Here is a 15411-nt window from a genome sequence, read left to right on the forward strand (position 1 = left end):
GGCTGCATGCACTCTAAGAGCAGAGTTGAGTAGTTGCAACAGAGTCCATGAGGCCCATAAAGATGAAAATATTTACTAGCTTTTCCTTTACGGGAAAAATTGCAAGAACTTCCTGAATGCATCCTGCACCAAACCTTGTACTCTGTTCTCACACATCTTTTTAAAATGTCTTATCACCATCCTTGGAAACTCATCAGAGCACAAACATCACGCTTGGGATAAAATGCAGTGTCCCTAGCCCAGCCTGCACGGCTCTCCGTGATTAGCCCTGTCTACCTCGCCACCCTCACCTTGTATATATGCTCCTTGCTCGCCAAGTCCAACAATGCTGGAGTGCTGTCTGCCTTTCCATTCCTCCAATGCACTATGCTCTTCCACACCACAGAACTGGGAATACTTTGTTTCTTTTGCCTTGGAGGTTCTTTTTTCTTTCTTAACTTGTCCCTCATCCAATTCCTACTTAGTCTTTAGGACTCTGCTTAAACCTTATTTCCTCCAGGAAGTCTTCTCCCAAATTAGGTTAGGTGCCCTGTTTCAGAGCATTACGTACTTTTATTTAATATTTATTTATTTATTTATTTATTTATTTATTTATTTAGAGATGGAGTTTCACTCTTGTTGCCCAGGCTGGAGTGCAATGGCACAATCTCGGCTCACTGCAACCTCTGCCTCCTGGGTTCAAGCAATTCTCCTGCCTCAGCCTCCCACGGAGCCAGGATTACAGGTGCACACCACCACGCCTGGTTAATTTTGTATTTTTAGTAGAGATGGGGTTTCTCCATGTTGGTCAGGCTGGTCTCGAACTCCTGACCTCAGGTGATCTGCCTGCCTCGGCCTCCCAAAGTGCTGGGATTACAGGTGTGAGCCACCGTGCCTGGCCCATTTGTTTATTTATTTTATTGGCAGGGTCTTACGCTGGAGTGCAGTGGCACAGTCATAGCTCACTGCAGCCCTGAAATCCTAGGCTCAAGGGATTCCCCTGACTCATTATCCCAAGTAGCTAGAACTACAGGCATACACCACCACACCCAGTTAATTTCTTTAAAAATTTTTTTTGTAGAGACTGGGTCTCACTAGGTCATCCAGGCTGATCTTGAGCTCTTGGGCTCAAGCAATCCTCACCTTGGCCTCCTAAAGTACTGGGATTACAGGTGTGAGCCACTGCCTCGGGCGTGCACTTTTATTACTTATTTATTTAGAGATGGGGTCTTGCTCTGTTGTCTGGGCTGGAGTGCAGTGGCATGATCATGGCTCACTGTAACCTTGACCAGCTGGGCTCAAGCAATCCTCCCACCTCAGCCTCCCAAGTTGCTGGGACTACAGGCACATGCGACCACGCCCGGCTAATTTTTGTATTTTTTGTAGAGGCAGGGTTTTCACCATGTTGCCCAGGCTGGTCATGAACTCCTGGGCTCAAGTGATCCACCCACCTTGGCCTCCCAAAGCACTGGGATTACAGGCGAGAGTCACCATCCCTGGCTTGCACTTTTGTTTTAAAGCTCTTGTCTCAAATGCTCTTAATTTTTTGAAATGATTTAATACTTGCTTCTGTGGTTAGACTGAAGACTTCATGATAGAAAAATCTTTGTTTATCTGATTCAGAAAAGTAATCTTCAGTACCTGACACACAGCCTGGCACATGACAGATACTCAGAAAATATTTATTGAATAAATGGATGATTGGCAATAACATAGGGTTGTGGTGAGAATAATGGGAGGAAATATACACATTCAATTTAGTTAATTGCTTAGTCCTGGCAAAAGCAGAGAACATTTATATTTTTAATGATGGTGATGATCATGAGGCCCTGACTTCGAATTACTTCTGGATTTCTTGATTTGGCAAAAAACTGAGGACCAATAATGTGTTTTATTCTTGTAACACGGAGTGTGAGTTGTTCTTCAATTGATTTCTTCTCTTTGGCCATCTGTAACAGGCATAACTGGCTTTTCAGAGTGTGAGACCTTGAAAAAAAAGTGTCCAAGCCCAGGAGCCTGAAATCATAATAACGCGTGGCTCTATGGGGAATGGTTACTGCCTGGCCTCTATTCTCTACCCTGCTGTATGCCCTAGGAGGCTGACCTCCTGTTATGTTCCTTTGACTTCTGCCTCCTGGTTGGGTTTGAGCAATGTGTACCACTGGCCAGAGACTGGAGGAAGAAGGAGAGCAAGGAGAAAATATTAATCTTCCCCCACTCCTCCCCTCCCCTGGGCTGCAGGTTGACAGTGACTGCCCCACTACCTAAGGTCATAGCTCCCACCAGGAGGCTCCTTAACCCGCCACCCTCACGGGCCCTCTCTCTTCAGGTACTCCCTCCTCTTGCTTGTGCTAGCCTGTGGTAGTTACAGCTCCCTGCCCTCGCTAGATGTGGCAAGCTTCATTATCGCTTTGGTTTCTCTCAACTTGTCCACACCTTTGCCAATTAAACTCTCCTCAATTATCCCTGCTTGAGTGTGCGTTCTGTTCTCAGATAGAACCCTGACTCATACAATTCCATCACCTAAGTAAATAGAATGAAAATATGTCAAGAGGTTCTTGCTGCTTCTGTAGATCTCTCTGGTAGTCTGAGTATGTCTGCAAGCTTGGTTAATGTCACATGAGGTTAGGTGCCATTATTCCCATTTCTCAGTAGACCAAAGGAGTCTGGAAGCAATCTGAGGCATGTACCCACACTTCCAGAGGCGGGCAGTGGCAAAGTCAGAGCTGCTTCTCCTCTCTGAACCCTACCCACTGAGCTCAGAGCTACATCATGGCTACTTCCCTCTAAGGGGACCACCCACCAAAAGCTGGAGAGCTGGGACCCCAGATAAATCATCCTTGATGATAAACCCCTCTGCGGTGAGTCTAATCCAGGTGAACGCCGAAGCTCGGGAGTGTGCCGCTGGCTCCGTGCCCCAATTTAGAGCAGGTCTGGGAAGCATTCCCAGATGGCTCCTGGATGTCATTGCTTTTTCTGGCTGCGTTCCTGGGGGAAGTGGGAAAACACACATAGGTCTCCTAGCTGCAAACCCAAGCAAAGAGCACATTGTCATATCTTTAGCAAATGATAACACACAAAACACAGACAGCCAAAGAACTAGAGAGAGACTATCCACCCAGCTGAACTGATTCACTCTTTAGAGCCAAGAGACAGCCAGTGTGGAAGGTCCTCTATCCTCCTAACAAATCAATTCTCTGTCTTAAAAGCAACTGTCCAAGGCTTCAAGCAAATCACAGACAACCCATCTCTCTATTGTGTATCTCAATTTCCCTCTCTGAAAAAAATGGGGTTCTACCCATTGGCAGAAAGGTGAGCAGTCACCCACTAAGGTGAGCAAAAATCTCCACAAGCCTCAATTTAAGAACCTCAAATGCAAAACTAATGTTGTTTTATCTCCTTTATTAAGCAGGAGGTAGGTCCCATATAGAGGCAGTATGAATTGTAATTAAGGGCATGGACTCTAAAGCCAGACTGCCTGTATTTGAATTCTAAGTCTGCTAGCAACTAGCTGTGTGATTTTGGAAAAGTAATGTAACTTCTCTGTGCCTCTGTTTTCTTATCTGTAAAGTAGGAATAATGATCATGTCTACCTCATAGGGTTGATATGAAGATTAAATGATTTATTATAAGGAAAGCACTTTGAACATGCCTAGTATATGGTAAAGACTGTGTAAGTCATTCAGTAACATAGTGATTTTAGTAATTATTCATGTATCTTTAGATAGACTTATCTGGAATGTTGATCCGTTTTTTAACATTTTTTGGCTGTAGCCCAAATAACTTCTGGGATGAAATAACAGATCCGCTGTGCTAGCACTGCCAATTGTTAGATCAAGGGAATTTGGCTTGTGTCTTAGCTGTCATCAGGAAAAGAATATAAGTGGATGCTGATAATTGGAAAAGCTCATTCTGGTCCATGGCCTCAGCCTGGCAGCTAATCAGTTATGCCCAAAGAATAAGGTGAAGCACCAGGTGGCCTTACCTGCAGGCCTGATGCAGAATGAAGAGAGGCCTTTTAAGCAGACATCCATCACTGCTGACTGAAGGCCTAGTGTGATTCCCCATCCATCGTACACAAAGGTCTTTTCACTTAGGCATCTGTCCCACGAGCAAATGCATCTTTCCACTCCTAACAGGCTGAATTACTGTGTGCTCTTCCCTTTGTCCTCTTCTTCAATTTCCCATTGCAGATCAATAACCTGCCCAGCTTTCTATAAGCAAGTTTTGGTTTTTCTTCACTGGCTTTCTTTCTTTCTTCCATTCTGTTTCATTTCATTTCATTTCTTTTCTTTTCTTTCTTTTCTTTTCTTTTTCTTTTTTTTTTTTTTTTTTTTTTTGAGATAGAGTCTCACTCTGTTGTCCAGGCTGGAGTGCAGTGGTGCCATCTTGGCTCACTGCAACCTCTGCCTCCTGGGTTCAAGTGATTCTCCTGTCTCAGCCTCAGCTGGGATTACAGGTGTGGGCCACCACGCCCAGCTAATTTTTGTATTTTCAGTAGAGATGGGGTTTCGCCATGATGGCCAGACTGGTCTCGAACTCCTGGCCTCAAGTGTTCTGCAAACCTCGGCCTCCCAAAGTGCTGGGATTATAGGCATGAGCCACTCTGCCCAGCCACTCACTGGCTTTCAAGTACAACACAAGGCCTCCAGGTCTGAGGAGGAGCTCAGTGTCTTCAGCAATCCTCCTCTTAGGGTAGTCCTGATCATCTGGTATTCTTAATGAAAACACTTTGGTTCCCCAGAGAACAGTCAAGAGTCCTCAAGAGTGGCTGTCCTTTCATATCTTAGTACTAATTGCTGATTTTTATTGAGCATTTATTATGAGGCACTATGTCAAATACTTTATATAAAATTCACATTTAATTCTCACGGTAGTGCTATGAAATAGGCACAAGAGTTCACTATCTAAGTCCTTAAAACAGTGCTGTCCTATAGAAACATAATGTGAGCCACAAATCTGGGCTACAGATGTAATTCTGAGTGTTCTAGTAGCCACATTATAAACAGTAAAAAGAAACAAGGAAAGCTAATTTAATTTTTTTAGGGACAGGGTCTAGCTCCATTGCCCAGGCTAGAGTGCAGTGGCATGATCATTAATTTTAGTAATATATTTTGCTTAACCAAATACATCTTAAAAACTGGCACTTCAATATGCACTCAATTTAAAATTATTAATAAGCTATTTTATATTCACTTTTTGTACTAAGTCTTCAAAATCCAAATTTCAATGAACATATGTAGAAGGCTCGGCACAGTGGCTCAGTCCTTTAATCCCAGCAGGCCTCTTGCCTTGGGAGGCCAAGACAGGAGGATTGTTTGAGCCCAGTTCAACACTAGCCTGAACAACATAGCCTGTCTCTACAAAAAAAATCAAAAATTAGCCAGGGTGGTGACACGCACCTATAGTCTTAGCTGCTTGGGAGGCTAAGGTGGGATCACTTGAGCCCAGGAGTTTGAGACTGCAGTAAGCTATGATTATGCCACTGCACTCCAGCCCAAGTGACAGAGTAACACCTGTCTCTAAACAAAACACACAACAGCAACAAAACAAATGTAGAAGGAATGAGGGAAATGGATAGAAAACCACCATTTGTCAAAGAGCATGGTAATAATTGGTGCATCCAAGGTCCACTCATGCATTACATGGCATGTTCTGGCATGTTCTATTTCCCTCATTACCTTTACATTTATTAATTAGAGAATGAAAATTTAAGGAAAAATAGGATACTTGCCTACTTTATACTCTCAAAATATCTTTCTCAAGATATTCATTAATTACAAAGAGAAAAACAGTAACTTTACAGTGGAGAAACCCAGCAGACAGTTAACCTCATCAGTGGTAAAAATGTAGTAGCACCACATGCCTCCAGACAGGATGCACAGAGAAGGACACAACATCCCTTCTGTGGTCTTACCAAAAATCTGTCACCTCAATCTAGTCACGGGAACATTTCAGAAATACCCACATGGAGAGACCTTGTACAAAATAACCGGCCCGTAGTCTTCCAAAATGCCAAAGTCAAGAAGGATAAGGAAAGCCTGGGGAGCTGTCACAGATTGAGAGAGACAAGGAGACACAACAACTCAACACAACGTGGGATCCTGGACTGGATCTTGAAACAGAAAAAGCACGTTAGTGTCACAATGGGTGTGATTCGAATAAGGCCTGTGGCTCAGATACAAATTATGTACCAGCAGCCAGGCACAATGTCTCATGCTTACATCCTAGCACGTTGGGAGGCTAAGGCAGGAGGATTGCTTGAGTCCAGGAGTTCGAGACCAGCCTGTGCAATATAGTGAGAATTCATCTCTACAAAAAAATTAGCCAGGCATGGTGATGTGCGGCAGACATGGGGGGATTGCTTGTGCCTGGGAGGTGGTAAGCCGAGATTGTGCCACTGCACTTCAGCCTGGGCAATGGAGTGAGACCCTGTTTCAAAAAAAAAAAAAAAATTATGTGCCAGTGTTGATGTCCTGGGCTTGATCATTATTCTCTGGTTATGAAAATGGTTACCATTTGGGGCATCTGGGAAAGGAGTATACAGGAACTCTACTGTTTTTGCAGGTTTCTGTACGTCTAAAACTATTTCAAAATAAAAAGGAGAAAAACAAAACAATGCAATGCAAATAAAATGCAAATTGATTACAAAATACCTTTGCGATTACTTCAAAAGATGTGAAAGTCTAGGAAGTTGATAAAAACATTGAGGTATTGCTAGAAATGCATGAAAGAAACCATTAATAAACTAGGTAAAACAGTTCACTTTTAGAGAAGGAAGTCAACAAGGATGGTAACAGGGTGTGGGTTTCCAAAAAAACAATGATTTAAATGTCGAAAAATTATGAGAGATCCTTGGAAAAATGAATGATGCTCTCTAATGTTTGCCAAGAACTTTCTGCTAGAAAATCATAGACAAAGCGAAGGCTGTTGTATCATGCCATCGTATAATTTTAGTTTAAAAATTATGCCAAAAAATCCACATGAGATTTATTTTTATTCACTCTAAGAATGAGCACATAGTTGCAATTATAATCTATGTTCTACTGGATGAGATGAAATGTTATTTTTATAATTTATAGCTTCATTTTTCATTAAAAGAAAAAAGCCTCACTTGAAATTTTAATCCATCTTAAATGGCTTGACTTTAATTGCTCTATTCCAGCCTCAGAAACCTGACCCTCGAGTCCACACTCTTAACCACTGCACTATTTCTGTCCCAAAGAAGGGGACTTCCCTTTGTTTCCATTACCTCTAAGTCACCCGAAACAAGTTACATGCCCTTTGTGAGGCCAAGGCACCCTGGAATGTCGTCGTCGTCATCGTCGTCGTCGTCGTTGTTGTTGTTGAGACAGAGTTTCACTCTTGTTGCCCAGGCTGGAGTGCAGTGGCACATCTCGGTTCACTGCAACCTCCACCTCCCAGGTTCAAGTGATTCTCCTGCCTCAGCCTCCCGAGTAGCTGGGATTACAGGTGTGTGCCACCACACCTGGATACTTTTTGTATTTTTAGTAGGGACGGGGTTTCACCATGTTGGTCAGGCTACTCTTGAACTCCTAACTTCAGGTGATCCACCTGCCTCGGCCTCCCAAAGTACTGAGATTACAGGCGTGGGCCACGGTGCCCGGCCGACTATCTTCTTTTCTATCACACTCTACAAATAAATGGGCAACTCTATAAATAAATGGAAGATAAGGCAGAGGACAGAAGTGAATGTGCACGTGAGTGTCATCGGCCGTGTGTGTGTGGCACCTGTGAAATATCTACCCTTTGGCTCTCTAAGACCCATCAAGCTCACAGATGACATTCAGTTTCATAAAAACTGACTGAATCCTAGCTCAGAAACCAATAACATCATTTAAAAACGCTTAAAATGTTCAAAATGATGATTTGTGATGTTTTAAAGTGAGACATGAAGAGGCTAGAAAGACTGAAGAAAGGAAACATCCATCATCAGAAAGGAGCTCCTTATATTTGAAACTATCAGTAGCAAATGATATGGACAGAGACTAGTACATTACAGTGAGGGGTGGGAGGACACAGGTGTGGAGTGGTGGAAGAAACCTGGAGGAACCAGATGGGAGAACATTCTCAAATGTGTCCCTGTCGAGGAGTTCGAGACCAGCCTGGACAACACAGGGAGACTTTGTCTCTAGAAAAAATAAAATCAGTCAGGCTTAGTGGTGCACACCTGCGGTCCCACCTACTCAGGAGACTGAGGTGGGAGGACTGCTTGAGCCCAGAAGGTGGAGGCAGGCTGTAGTGAGCTGTGATGATGCCACTATCCTCAAGCCTGGGTGACAAAGCAAGACCTTATCTCAAAAAACACAAATGTGTTTGGGAAGTATCTGGTAAGTAGATAAAAGTTTTAAAGTATTGCTGGAAATGCAGAGAAAAAACATTGACAAACTAGGTAAAATAATTCACTTTCAGAGAAGAAAAATCAACAAGGATGGTTACGGAATGTGGGTTTCAAAAAACAATGATTTGAATGTCAAAAAATTATAATAGATCCTTGGAAAAATGAATGATGCTGTCTAATGTTTGCTAAGAACTTTTTGTTAGAAAATCATACACCAAGTGAAGGCTGTGGCATTTCTTGTGAAGGACAGCATTGCTTTAGACACACACACAATTGAAACATAGGTGATATCAATTATTATTATTATTATTACTATTATTATTATTATTTTGAGACAGAGTTTCGCTCTGTTGCCCAGGCTGGAGTGCAGTGGCACGATCTCAGCTCATTGCAACCTCTGCCTGCCAGGTTCAAGCAGTTCTCTGCCTCAGCCTCCCGAGTAGTTGGAATTGCAGGCACCCACCGCCATACCCAGCTAATTTTTGTATTTTTAGTAGAGACAGGTTTCACCATCTTGGCCAGGCTGGTCTTGAACTCCTGACCTCATGATCCACCCGCCTCAGCCTCCCATAGTGCTGGGATTACAGGCGTGAGCCACCATGCCCGGCCCTGTGATGTGAATTATTAAAGTGCGCTGTGAAAAGTTACCAGTCCAGCCCTGATCCTGATCACAGGTGAGGTTGGGAGGTTACTTTGGAGACAGACAGAGATGAAACAGGGCATGATCATTTTCTTCACATGCACATGCTGGCACATGGAAGCTGGGTGGTAAAAGAATTCATTCAGATTCATCTTCCCAAAATGGCCCTCTAAACAATAGAAAACTGGCAATCTTCTAGTAACCTGTGGTATTGACAGTTTGAGAGATGTCATACAAGGGCCAACCCAATGTCAGGAACCTGGGCAGCAGGGAGTGACTCCCTGCATATTATAAAGTCAAAAACTGTCTGTGGATCCCAGGCAGGCTAAAATCCTGGCAGGCCACTGTCCTCCTAACCACATTGCCACTGCCACCATTACCAAGGAAAACGAGACACAGAGAGACAGGGTCGGGGAGACCTTTCTGGCCCCCACGTTCTCTAAACTCTTTGTTATTTGTTTGTTTGTTTGTTTGTTTGTTTTTGAGATGGAATCTTGCTCTATTGCCCAGGTCACAGCGCAGTGGCATGACCTCGGCTCACTCTCACTGCAACTGCTGCCTCTTGGGTTCAAGCAATTCTTGCGCCTCAGCCTCCTGAGTAGCTGGGATTACAGGTGTGTGCACCATGACGCCCAGCTAATTTTTGTTTTTATTTTATTTTTATGTTTTTGAGATGGAGTTTCGCTGTTGTCGCCCAGGCCGGAGTGCAATGGCACGATCTCTGCTCACTGCAACCTCTGCCTCCCTGGTTCAAGCCTTCTGAGTAGCTGGGATTATAGGCGCCCACCAGCACGCCTGGCTAATTTTTGTATTTTATTAGAGACAGGGTTTTGCCATGTTGGCCAGGCTGGTCTTGAACTCCTGACTTCAGGTGATCCACCCACCTCGGCCTCCCAAAGTGCTGGGATTACAAGTGTGAGCCACCGCACCCAGGCTAATGTTTGTATTGTTAGTGGAGCTGGGGTTTCACCACGTTGGCCCGGCTGGTCTCAAACTCCTGACCTTAGGTGTTCCGCCTGCCTCAGCCTCCCAAAGTGCTGGGATTATAGGCGTGAGACACCGCGCCTGGCATTCTTTGTTAATTCTTTACAGTGCTTCTAGAGAGTTCCTTTTTCTGAGTGTCCTGGCCGCGAGTCCTCAGGTTCCACAGTGCAGTGAATACTGCCATGCACTGCTTTCTGTGATCGCCTTTCAGGGATAACGCTCAGGTGTCAGTCCTCTTTGGGAATTACCTTAGCTAAAAAGAACTGCCTTGCCCAAGGACACACCCCCCTTCCTAAGGCACAATAAAGATCCAGGCCCCATGCCTGCCCCAGCTCAGGAAGAGCTGTCCCAGAGTTATCCCAGCTTCTGAGTTCCCTGGAAGGTTAGCTGAGGCCTCTGCTGAGACTGCATCACAGACCAACTCCTCCCTCTGCCCAGTTCTGCTTCCTTCCCCACCTTCTACGGGTGTTGATCCCAGCAGCACTCCCTGATCAACTTACCGCATGCAAATCTCCACGTCAGAGTCCACCTCTTAGAGGGCTCAGCTCAGGACACACTCCCTTCTCCATTTACCAGCTCCACCACCTGCCATGAAGGCCCACTTTTCCCAACCGCTCTTGGTTTTTTCCTCTCTACATGGACTTCCTGGCCTCACCGACACTGGGTCCTTGGCCATTTTGATCTCCAGTTCCCAGTGAAAAGTTCCCCTCCCTCTATGCGTGATTAGCCACTTCATTCTGCCAAAGGGAAGAAAGATCCAGCCTGGCATCACCATGTCCTACCTCCAGCTGAAGCTTCCCAGTGACCTGGTGGAGTTGGGCTGTGGGCTGGGAAGGAATAATGCTAATGTGAACATCTATCTCTCTAGTAGCCGAACCCATCCCGGAACTCCCAGCTTACTAGGAGGTGGGATTTCCCATCTTTAATCATTCCTGAGCCAAAGGTTATACACAGGCCTGGAGTGGTGGCTCACACCTGTAATCCCAGCACTTTGGGAAGCCGAGGCGGGTGGATCATTTGAGGTCAGGAGATCGAGACCAGCCTGACTAACATGGTAAAACCCCGTCTCTACTAAAAATACAAAAATTAGCCGGGCGTGGTTGTGGGCACCTGTAATCCCAGCTACTTGGGAGACTAAGGCAGGAGAATCACATGAACCCGGGAGGCAGAGGTTGCAGTGAGCCAAGATGGCACCACTGCACTCCAGCCTGAGCAACAGAGCAAGACTCTGTATCAAAACAAAGCAAAGCAAAACAAAAAAACAAAGGTTATACACAGCTTTAGGCAGCTTCCATTGTATATCTTTGGCCAAGATTTGTTGCTACCTACCTGGGCGGCCATGTTAAGTTGGCACAGCAAGCCAAGTGGCACAAATCCTCTATACTTGCCCACATGTGAAAAGAGCAGTTTCTAGCACCCAGAGAGGCATTCGAGTAGAATCAAGTGACAACTGTGCTGCCTTTGTAAGAATCAACTCTTTTGTGTGTGTGTGTGTGTGTGTGTGTGTGTGTGTGTGATGGAGTCTTGCACCCTTACCCAGGCTGGAGTGCAGCTGTGTGATCTTGGCTCACTGCAACCTCCGCCTCCCGGGTTCAAGAGATTCTCCTGCCTCAGCCTCCTGAATAGCTGGGATTACAGGCGCCCACCACCACGCCTGGCTAATTTTTTGTATTTTTAGTAAAGACAGGGTTTCACTATGTTGGCCAGGCTGGTCTCAAACTCCTGACCTCAAGTGATCTGCCTGCCTCAGCCTCCCAAAGTGCTGGGATTACAGTCATGAGCCACCATGCCCGGCAGAGAATCAACTTTTAACAAGAATAGAAGAGCACAACAGGGGCCAGAGACAGGCAGGACCCAGAGACTCTTCCCAGGGTGTGAAAACTCTGAGAAAAGAAATGACTGCATGAAAGCGGGGCGGGGGCGGGGTAGTGTTGAGGTCAAACAACAGGAGGAGATAGGCTGCCATGAGCAGAGAAGGGAGGGGAGGGGAGGGCGCCTCTGAGCAAGGAAGTGGGGAAGCAAATGCTGTAGCTGGATGGCCCAGGGGGATAGGGGATAGAAGTTCGGAGGAAGATCAAGTGTGAGCTAGGTCAGGTGGTTCAGTAAACCAAAGCCACAGATCCTGGGCACAGAACAGAGTTCCTTTTTCTCTCCTGAGCCTCTGAGGAATTCTGCTAGGTGTGGGCAACTCCTCAGAGGCACCCAAAAAACAAAGAGCTCCACAGCCCTTCCAAACTCAGAACAAGGTGCTGCTGTGAGCAGCCTCAGCCCTGCGCCAGCTCCCTGTGGCTCCCAACTGGAGCAGGCATCAAGAGTTGACAACACAAGATGCCCTGCCTGTCACTCTGGTTTCCCATGGCTGGAAGCGAGGGCATCTCACACTCATCGCTGGGGGAGAGGACCCCTGTGTATTTTCCCTGTGAGATATTCAGAGATGAGTCCAGCCCCTTTGCCAGTCCCATGCCTGGGAACAGCTTGTTATCCTGTGGGAATCTTCCCCGCAATTCCCCACCAAGACCAGTATGTAAAGCTCAGCCTGTCACAATAATCCCAGTTTTTCATTGTTTTGTTTTGTTTTCAAGAAATAACCTTGGGTTTTCCTTGCTTCTACTCTCTGGTATAGCTGCCTAGAGAGAAAAATATTGGAAGCGGCCGAGGCTAATGGCCTTTTAGTGCAATTACAGATGTAGACAGCCAGCCAGTTTCGCTAACGTTGTAGGGGCTGCACGACCCAGGGGCACATGGTAAAGCCACATCTCACTCTGCCCACATCGGAAGGCAGGGCTTTCTGGCTTTCACAATGCACTGGGGTTTGTTGTTGTGTTTTTGTGGCTAGGTGCCTTACAATGTTCAAATGACACTGATTTTTGCGGGATCTTCCCACAGTGGTTCATATGTGCACCCGGGGTCTTGACCAAGGCTCATGCTTTTTCTGTTAATTAAAAATCAAAGCTCCCTGAAGGAAATCTACTGACCCAGAAATTAAGATGAGCACAGTGAGATTTTTTTTTTAAGCATAATTTCTCCTTCCACTTACCTATTTTCTATCAGTCCTTCAAAAGACTTTCCATGCCCGTAGAATCCACTGAAGAGTTCCAGTGGGGATTTGAGAGGAAAAATGAAGAATAAAAAATGACTTCATGCTAGAAGGCTCAAGCCAATCATTGTGAGCTGCTAGTAGTTGCTGAGAAGTGTTGTAGTTTGAAGATACAAATGGTAATGCTGTAATAATAAAAACAATTTTTTATTATTAAAAAATTAGGAAGTCAAATTGTCTCCGTTTGCAGATGACATGATTGTACATTTAGAATACCCCATCGTCTCAGTCCAAAATCTCCTTAACCTGATAAGCAACTTCAGCAGTCTCAGGATACAAAATCTATGTGCAAAAATCACAAGCATTCCTATACAACATTAACAGACAGAAAGTCAAATCATGAGTGAACTCCCATTCATAATTGCTACAAAGAGAATAAAATACCTAGGAATCCAACTTACAAGGGATGTGAAGGACCTCTTCAAGGAGAACTACAAAAAGCTGCTCAAGGAAATAAAAGAGGACACAAACAAGTGGAAGAACATTCCATGCTCATGGACAGGAAGAATCTATATTGTGAAAATGGCCATACTGCCCAAAGTAATTTATAGATTCAGTGCTATCCCCATCAAGCTACCACTGACTTTCTTCACAGAACTGGAAAAAACTACTTTAAACTTCATATGGAACCAAAAAAGAGCCTGCATAGCCAAGATAATCCTAAGGAAAAAGAACAAAGCTGCAGGCATCATGCTACCTGACTTCAAACTATACTACAAGGCTACAGTAACCAAAACAGCATGGTACTTGTACCAAAACAGATATATAGACTAATGGAACAGAACAGAGGCCTCAGAAATAACACCACACATCTACAACCATCTGATCTTTAACAAACCTGACAAAAACGAGCAATGGGGAAAGGATCCCCTACTTAATAAATAGTGTTGGGAAAACTGACTAGCCATATTTAGAAAGCTGAAACTGGATCCCTTCCTTACACCTTATACAAAAATTAACTCAAGATGGATTAAAGACTTAAATGTTAGACCTAAAACCATAAAAACCCTAGAAGAAAACCTAGGTAATACCATTCAGGACATAGGGATGGGCAAAGACTTCATGACTAAAACACCAAAAGCAATGGCAACAAAAGCCAAAATAGACAAATGGGATCTAATTAAACTAAAGAGCTGCACAGTGAAAGAAACCATCATCAGAGTTAACAGGCAACGTACAGAATGGGAGAAAATTTTTGCAATCTATCCATCTGACAAAGGGCTAATATCCAGAATCTACAAATAACTTAAACAAATTTACAAGAAAAAAAAACAAACAACCCCATCAAAAAAATGGGTGAAGGATATGAACAGACACTTCTCAAAAGAAGACATTTATGCAGCTAACAAACTTACGAAAAAATGCTCATCATCACTGGTCATTAGAGCAATGCAAATCAAAACCACAATGAGATACCATCTCACGCCAGTTAGAATGGTGATCATTAAAAAGTCAGGAAACAACAGATGCTGGAGAGGATGTGGAGAAATAGTAACACTTTTACACTGCTGATGGGAGTGTAAACTAGTTCAACCATTGTGGAAATCAGTGATTCTTCAAGGATCTAGAACTAGAAATACCATTTGACCCAGCAATCCCATTACTGTGTATATACCAAAAGGATTATAAATCATTCTACTATAAAGACACATGCACACACATGCATGTTTATTGCAGCACTGTTCACAATAGCAAAGTCTTGGAACCAACCCAAATGCCCATCAGTGATAGACTGGATAAAGAAAATGTGGCACATATACACCATGGAATACTATGCAGCCATAAAAAGGATGAGTTCCTGTCCTTTGCAGAGACATTGATGAAGTTGGAAACCATCATTCTCAGCAAAGTAACACAAGAAGAAAAAACCAAACACTGCATGCTCTCACTCATAAGTGGGAGTTGAACAATGAGAACACATGGACACAGGGTGGGGAACATCACACACTGGGGCCTGTCAGGGGTCGGGGGCTGGGAGAAGGATAGCATTAGGAGAAATACCTAATGTAAATGACGAGTTGATAGGTGTAGCAAACCAGCATGGCACATGTATACCTATGTAACAAACCTGCACATTGTGCACATGTACCCCAGAACTTAAAGTATAATTTAAAAAAATCAAAAATCAAATAAAATAAACATTTAGCCCTTAAAAAAAAAAAAAAAAAAAAAAAAAACTGGATGGTTGCAATGGCTCACGCTTGTAATCCCAGCACTTTGGGAGACCATTTGGAAAGGATTGCTTGAGGCCAGGAGTTTGAGACCAGCCTGAGCAACATGGAGAGACCCTGTCTCAAAAAAAAAAAAAAAAAAAAAATGCTGAGTGTGGTGGTGCACGCCTAGTCCCAG

This window comes from Macaca nemestrina, chromosome 6 (assembly GCF_043159975.1).
Source record: "Macaca nemestrina isolate mMacNem1 chromosome 6, mMacNem.hap1, whole genome shotgun sequence".
Taxonomy (NCBI): domain Eukaryota; kingdom Metazoa; phylum Chordata; class Mammalia; order Primates; family Cercopithecidae; genus Macaca; species Macaca nemestrina.